The following is an 8,305-nucleotide window of genomic DNA, read 5'->3' as shown; positions in this document are numbered from 1 at the left end:
TCACGTAAGCATTAAGAATAAAAACAAATCACAACCTAATAACAAAATAAAACAAATAATCAAACTCGAACGACTTTAAAACGACATACAAAAACATATCATAACCATATTAGTCGGCTTCCAGTTTAACCAGTTCGGTTTCAGTTCCGGTTCCAACTACATAACGTACACCAGTTAACAACTTACTTTGTACTCTAATGACTTTAACTTTCAAAACATAAACAAACAATAATAAAAACAAAACCCCCAAATTAATGCTTATGAACTAACCCTAAAAACCATCAAACCCTAACACCATATCAAGATTAACACAATCCACCGTATAATCCACCTTCAAACCCATCACACCAGTCACGATTCACTCCACATAACCCCTATGACTCACTGCCGGAATCCAATTTCACCGTTTTTTTTCAAACCCTAGCTTAATTATCCATTAATAATCGATTAATAATCCAATGGAAGACGATGATGAGTTCGGTGATCTGTACTCCGATGTCCTCCCGCCGGTACGATCATCGCCGTTGACCGATAGCCGTCCGATTGATACCCTTAGGGTTGCTGATGAGGTTCTGTACGGCTCAAAATTGGACGAATTGGATGATAAGAATATGAAATTGGATATGAGTAAAGGTGTAATTGAAACCCAGAAAGTGTTGCCGTTGGTGGATTCAGGAGTTAGAGTTTTAGATGAAACCCTAATCAATAAAGATGAGATTTTGGATGAGAATTTTGGAATTGAAGATGATGGGGAGGTGGGTTTTATGTTTCCGGGGCTATCGGAATCCAGAGCTCGGGTTTCGGAACCGGGCGGTGACGATGAGTGGGATAGTGACAGTGAGGATGATTTGCAGATAGTGTTGAATGATGATAATGGTGTCGGGATGATGGGAATGGAATGAGGTGGCGGGTTGAATGAAGACGGTGATGATGATTTGGTGATTGTTACGGGTGACGTGGATCCGAATTATCAACCGAGTTATCAACCGATGGATGAGATGAAAGATTGGGGCGAAGATGGAAATCAGGCGGGCGGTGAAGGCGGTGATGGAAAAGACGACGCGGGTGTACCGAAGATGGGATATGGCGTTGGCGTTGGCGGTCATGGTTATCATTCGTTTCATTCGCAGTTCAAGGTCAGTGATAATACAAGGATGATCTTGATTCTTGATTCATGAGTTCTTGACATGTAAATAAATTGTTGTACTTTAGATTAGTGTTTACTAGTTAGTTAGCAAAAGTCGGTAAAGATGGTAAATGTATTTACTTTTTTACGTGTTATACGTATTATGTTGTTGTACTGAATCCTCTTATTGATCAATGAAATATCTTTATTTATGAAATGAGTTGTTTTATACTTTCATGTAGGGGTGTGTGTGGTGCGGTTCGGTGCGGTGCGGTTTTGGGATAAAACCAAACTGAAAACCTAAACTTTAGTTTTTGGATTTTCGAAACCATTCGGTTTCCGTTTTTACAGTTTTGGTTTTTCGGTTTTTGTTTTGGTTCGGTTTCGGGTTTTTTGATGTTTGCCATTTGAGTCTGAAACTTTTGGGCCGAAAATAATGAATTTAGGTATAAATAATTTTGTTCATTGGATACTAATAGACTATTATACATTTTGACCAAAAGTATTTGAGTTACATATTTATTAAAATCTTAATAAAATACTTAAAATAAAAAATAAAAATCTTGTAGTTCGGTTCGGTTTTTTTTCGGTTTTTACAAAAATATAAAATCAAACCGTCGGTTTTTTTTTCGGATTGTTTTTTTCGGTTCGTTTTTTCGGTTTCGAATCGGTTTTTTCGGTTTCTTGCACACCCCTACTTTCATGCATTTTATTGTGATATAATTTGATAACCGAATTACCGAGCTTATATAATGATTCTTTTATGGACAACTGTGAACGTGTAGTATGTGAGGCCTGGTGCTGCACCTATTCCTGGAGCGGGTGGAGCTCCGGGTCAAGTTCGTCCACCTGGCGGTGCGTTACCATTTCCTGGTCGAGGTAGAGGTGAATGGCGTCCAGCTGGCATTAATAAAAACTTTCCTCCGAATATGCAAAAAAGTTTTCATTCTGGTTACGGGTTGCAGGTTGGGGAAACAATGGAGCGGGTCGTGGTTATGGCAGTGGACTTGATTTTACACTTCCTTCACATAAGTAATGTTTAATTTGATTGAATGTGTATTTTATTAGCATATATTGGTCGTATATTTTGTTTTGTGTTTCTATAATGAGTTGTGGCATATGGTTGTTTTCTTAGGACTATATTTGAAGTGGATATCGATGGTTTTGAGGAAAAACCGTGGAGGCTTCAAGGTATCGACATCTCAGATTTTTTTAATTTCGATATGAATGAAGAAAGTTGGAAGGAATATTGCAAACAGCTGGTGAGTGACGATACAAAGATTTCCCACCATTGTATTATATTTTTGTGAAATAAAAGTTATATTTTTTATATTTTTGTTTTTAGGAACAACACCGATTGGAGGCTACAATGCAAAGCAAAATTCGTGTATATGAAAGTGGGAGGACTGAACAGGTATGAAATGTTTATGTGCCATGCAGTACACAACTCAAGATACCTGATGATATATAAACATTATTATATTGTTATTTTTTTTATTATTTTTTTAATTTTTATTGTATTTTAGGAGTATGATCCGGATCTCCCCCCAGAGCTCGCAGCAGCAGCCGGGCATGACATTCCACCCGAAAACCATAACATTGTAAAAATTGATGTGCAGAGTGACTTGGCAATGGGGCCTGCACGCACTCGGATGCAATTGGTATGCACTAATATTAAAGTTTGATAATTTAAGACCCTAGGATGTAGGGTGTGCATGAAACCAAAAGAACCGACCCGTAACCGAAAGAACCGACATAACCAAACTGAAATTACGTAACCCGACCCAAAACCGATATTTTGGTTTTATGTTTTTTTCAAGAACCAAATTTCCATTTTGGCTTTTTGAATACGCCGAAAACTGAAAAACTTGAACCAAATCGTAAAAACCGAACCAAACCTGACGACCGAGTTTTGTTATAAAATTTATGGATTATAATCTTTATTTTTCAAAAGTTAAGTAATTTATAAAAAAAAATAATATATGGTGTAGTCCAAAAGTTTTAGGCTAATATGTATAATAATCACTCGCAGACTTTTGTCTGTTTTTTTCTTTTCCCTAAAAAGTTGAAGACCAAATGGCAAAACCGAACTGAACTCATTGTGAAAACCGAAAACCACAAAAACTGAAACTAACGAATTTTAAAACATCATAACCCGAATTTTCCGTTTTTGGTTCGGTGTGAGCCCAAATCGACTCATGCACACAGGATGTAACAAATGTTATATTTTTTTTAAATACAGCCAACTGGAAGCGCAATACAGGTGGAAACTAGTTTTAGTGAACGACTTCCGTCTATCGATGCACGCCTCCCACGAATGCGTGATTCTGATACTGTTATTGAGGTGAACAGATAATACAACCCAAACATGACCCATTTTGACCCGTTAGCCGAAATCACATAGCTAATGGTTTTCTTTTTTGAACAAACAGATTGTCTTGCAGAGATCTCCGTCCCCGGAGCCTAAATCCGTCCAACAAGATGACGTTTCTGAGCGTTTGGAAGATTTTTCCTCAAAAGATAATAAAAAAGATGAAATTGGATCCGAAGGTGATCGCTTTGATATACCTCAAAGTTATAATAATGGCAGGAAACGAGAAGTTACGCGCGAACGGGTCCCACACTTTTCAGAAACCGAAGTTGAAGATCATGTTGATTCTGAAAGTGTTGACCGTAAACATAGTCGTTCTTCATCTCGTTTGACCCTAGGCAGTGCCGAGGATGGAAGTTTTGACCAAACCGAAGCTATTAAAGAAGACATGGATGGAAACACAAATGACATCAATACCCTCAAAGACGAGAGGTCAAACCATAAAATGAAAAAACAAAAACTGATCACTCGGGCCGAACGCTCGTCTGTTGAAAGAGGTGATGACCGAGAGGATTCAATTCACAGTGTAAGCATTCGAAAACCCGTGAATGAAACCCGGGCCCGTGAAGATCAGTATTCCTATAGAAAGTGGGAATCAAATCAAGGGTATCGGTCATACCCGAAGCCTGAAAATTTTGATAGAAAAAGGTCAAAGGAATCCGAGCCCGAACGTCGGTCAAGAAAACCGTTGGAAAATGGTGGTTGGAAGGGTGATCACGATAGGGATATGATTCCTGTTTTTAAAAACCAAACCCGTCATCATACCATTCCCGAGGATTTGCAGAGTAAACGAGAAGAACCATATAGAGAAAGTAGCAGTCGCCGAAAACGTGAACGTGACCTCGATCGTGACGATAATATGCAAAGAGAGAAAGTAGAAAGAGAAGAGGACAAATCTTGGGTGGGCCATACTCGTTTAAAAGAAACGGGTCGAGAATCGGTAAGTAGAAGGGAAAAGTTTGAAAATGAAACAGGTTCCCGACACCGAGGGCGGGAAGATGCATATTTACTTGGGTATAGTGGTAGTAGTAAAGATGTGCATGGGGTGCAGGATAAGAAGCATAAAGAAACCTTAAAGAAGGGTAAAGAAATCGATGGCCCGATTCACAATTCATTGTCAACTTCTAAAAGGAACCGAGAAGATTATAGCAGACAAAGAAGTGAGCGGGTATGTAATTTACCTTATTATATTTAGCAGTTGCATTTCATATAGGGCGTGCACGAAATCATAATAACCGTACAGTAATCAGAATAACTGACGTTACGGACCCGAAACAACCTAATCCAATAAAAAAATCGACGATTTGTTTTATGTTTTTTTAAACCGATTTTTGCCAAAAAAAAAAAAAAACCCGAACATAACTAAACCGTAACTGAATAACTAGAAAATCGATTCTAAGTAATCTTCAACTTTAAGAAATTAATAACTTGTATAGCCCAAAATTTTAGGCCCAAGAGTGTAATAATCAGTTAATTGTTAATAAGTAAATAAAATTATGTTCAAATTCATTATTTTGGGTCTTCTTTTTGTCCTAAAATTTTGGTAAAACCAAAACTGAACCGAACGTGTTGTAAAAACCAAAACCGAACGGTTTCAAAAAACCAAAAACCGAATTTTCTGTTTTTGGTTCGGTTTAACTTATAAGAAGTTAATAAATTGTATAGCCCAAAATTTTAGGTCCAAGAGTGTAGTAATTAGTTAATTATAAATAAATAAATAAATTTATCCTCGAATTTATTATTTCGGGCCTTTCTTTTTGTCCTAAAATTTTCCAGCTCTGATGATAAAACCAAAACTGAACCGAACCCATTGTAAAATCCGAAACCGAACTTTATAAGTTTATATTATCTTTCACTCGATTTAATTAGGCAAGTTCGAGAAGCTATACTGAGCAACGGGTCAATGATCAAAACCCAACCCGAAGATCATCCAAAAAACACAAAGAAAAAGAAACCGCTTCATCAGAGGACGATGGCCCACAAGAATCCAAAAAAGGGCGGTCAAAACTCGAGAGATGGGCGAGCCACAAAGAAGAAAACATTAAACCTCAAGAACCAAACATCGAGGATGCAAAACCGCAAGAAGATAAACATTTGGACACGGTTGAGAGATTAAAGAAACGAAGTGAGCGGTTTAAACTTCCTATGCCAAGTGAGAAGGAAGCTTTGATCGTTAAAAAGATAGAAAACGAGCCCGAAACTCGGCTCGAGTCAGAGGTCAAACCCGAGCGGCCCACTCGGAAACGGCGGTGGACCAATGGCTGAGTTATAATACATGTGGCTTTGTTTAATAAAGTTTCTGAAATGTGTAACAATGGTTTTTATACTTTTTTTTTTACTTTTGTTAAAAAGTGTATTTCGTGCGGAAAATGTGACGATAATAGTGACCAAAGTTGGCGCGAAAGATGTTATATTAAGTGACATTGTTATGGTTTAGGTGTAGGATATTTGTTTAGTTGCATGTGAAGGATGGATTTATATACAAAGGTATGCTCTAAAATGCATACATATGTGTTTATATTATATCATTACTAAAGCTTTAAAGTTTAAATTTATTGAGCCTGTTCTGTCTTGCCAAATGCTTTTTTACAAGTTTATATATAACTAACTATAATACAAGCATGTTTATGCATTTTTCACATTTGCATTAAGTGTGTTCACTGTCTGGTTTTGATATTATTTTAGACTAAAACATGATTTGGATAGTTAGAAGTGATTTTTAATTGGTGTAACAAATTAAGAGTGTTCAAAGTCTGGTTTTGATATTATTTTAGACTAAAACATGATTCAGGACCGACAAACGAGATTTGGAGAACGGATAATATGACTTGACAATTGTGCGCTATGTCTCGAGACCCGATAGAGAATGTTAAAAGTGATAATCTTTACAACAAAACTTAATTATCAATACAAAGTAAACATTGATGACTTATTATTCTCTGATTTAAACTTTGCAGTCAAGAAAACGGATGGTACCCGCTACGGTTTGAAAAGGAGGGTGAGAGCGGGACCTACCAATTAAAAAAACGCGGTCATTTGGGCCTTTTTCGCCTTGTTTGTCTCGTAAATATGGTCCAACCTAAACCCGTAAACATTGATGACTTATTATTCTCTGATTTAAACTTTGCAGTCAAGAAAACGGATGGTACCCGCTACAGTTTGAAAAGGAGGGTGAGAGCGGGACCTACCAATTAAAAAACGCGGTCATTTGGGCCTTTTTCGCCTTGTTTGTCTCGTAAATATGGTCCAACCTAAACCCCACACGCTGGATTTGAGTCCTCGGGTCCTGAGAGCGGTTAGGTACAACACGAGGTATGCTTTGGCTAGCTGAAAATCGGTGGCTGGAACACATGAGCCCGGAGTTTGGGTGCATTTTGGTAGTTGTAAACTTGGAATGGCGGTTTTTTTAGAATGACGACTTTTTTTTTATATAGGCTAACGTACTCTTCGAACTTGGAATGGCGGTTGAGACCATGAATATTGTAACACACTAATACTTATCAAAATTAGTAAATAGTCAAACATAACATTTTTATTCTATGGAATCTTCTTCTTTAATGTTTTTCTATTGTAATTTAAGGAAACAAAATATTAACACACAATAAACTTGCGCAACTATATAAACTAACCAGTTTTTAGCCCTGTGGCCGGCATTATGGGGTTTTCTTTGTATTTGCCGTTTATAATATTGTGAAGTTTGCATTATGCGGACCTGTTATGATCCCTTTATGTTTGGTTATGTTCGTTTCTTTTTGTTTGTGTTCGTTTACGTTTGTTCATATATGTTTATATTTGCTCAATTACATTCAAATGGAGATCGATTTTTGTTGAAAATGAGACCGAATATAACATCAGTTTTCCTTGTACAATTGGGTTTGATTCGTGTGGGGTGGCTCTATGATATTTCTGATCTGCACCGGTGTTGAAACTTTCAACTCTTTATTAGTAATAGTGCTAAATAAAATACACCCTAAGTAAGATATACATTTCTCATCTTTGAACATAGAACGATAGAAGTGATTTAAAATGGTATAATATTACATGTATGATTTCAATTTGTTAAATTTTGAGGCCTTTTAGCCATCTTATAATACTTGACCTATATGTAAAAACAATTGTATAAGTAGACTTGAACTTAAATGAAAAAAAAAGAATATAAATAGAATAGAGAAATATAAAAACATTTTTATATGTAGAAGAAATTGATGAAAAAATATATATAAATACAAGAGAAATAAGTTTCCACAAGGTCGATTGGGTGACCAACACAAACTTCTAAAGTTACATTTCTTGACAAAAGTATTTTTTTTACACCACGGATGTCTCAATGCATCATATAGATAGATAGATTGAAGTTGAAGTTACTATATAATTGTAAGGCCCAGTTTTGTTATTAAGTCTTTCGTATTTGTAACTCGTATCAGTTTACGTTTTTGTTCGTTTACGGTTGTAAGTTTTGGGCTTGAGGCCTTTTATACTTGAAGCCCATTGGGCATTTATTAATAGAATGGTGTATAACATACTCACATATATAATGTGTGTGTATGGAATACACCAAGTAAGCTTATTATTATTCATCCAAGTATTTCATATTCTCTCAAACTCTCTCAACTCCCTTTCTTTCTTCCAAGTTTCGGCTCCACCATACCCACACACAAGATCCGAGATCTCGGTCCTTACTAGTTGTTTCCGCCAACTAGTGAAGAGGTTGATCAAAGACAAATAGTTCTTAGTTTGTTGTATTGTTTGATCCGGTCACGGGACCTACAATAATATATTGATATGTGATGTATATAGATACATGTTTA

The 8,305-nt window shown here is 36.5% G+C and overlaps 1 pseudogene across 1 annotated transcript; it reads left to right on the top strand.

The window, feature by feature from the left end:
* Positions 1–232: 232 nt before the first annotated feature.
* Positions 233–5,940, top strand: LOC143632379 (FIP1[V]-like protein; annotated as a pseudogene). The gene is made up of 8 exons (XR_013153507.1): positions 233–1,136; positions 1,912–2,158; positions 2,262–2,388; positions 2,472–2,540; positions 2,653–2,787; positions 3,369–3,470; positions 3,559–4,665; positions 5,367–5,940. The product of XR_013153507.1 is annotated as an FIP1[V]-like protein (transcript).
* The last annotated feature ends 2,365 nt before the right edge of the window (positions 5,941–8,305 follow it).

This window comes from Bidens hawaiensis, unplaced genomic scaffold, assembly GCF_021521415.1.
Source record: "Bidens hawaiensis isolate Kalapana, Puna unplaced genomic scaffold, B.hawaiensis_p1.1 tig00006387_1, whole genome shotgun sequence".
Taxonomy (NCBI): domain Eukaryota; kingdom Viridiplantae; phylum Streptophyta; class Magnoliopsida; order Asterales; family Asteraceae; genus Bidens; species Bidens hawaiensis.
This window is presented reverse-complemented; position numbering and strand designations above follow the sequence as displayed.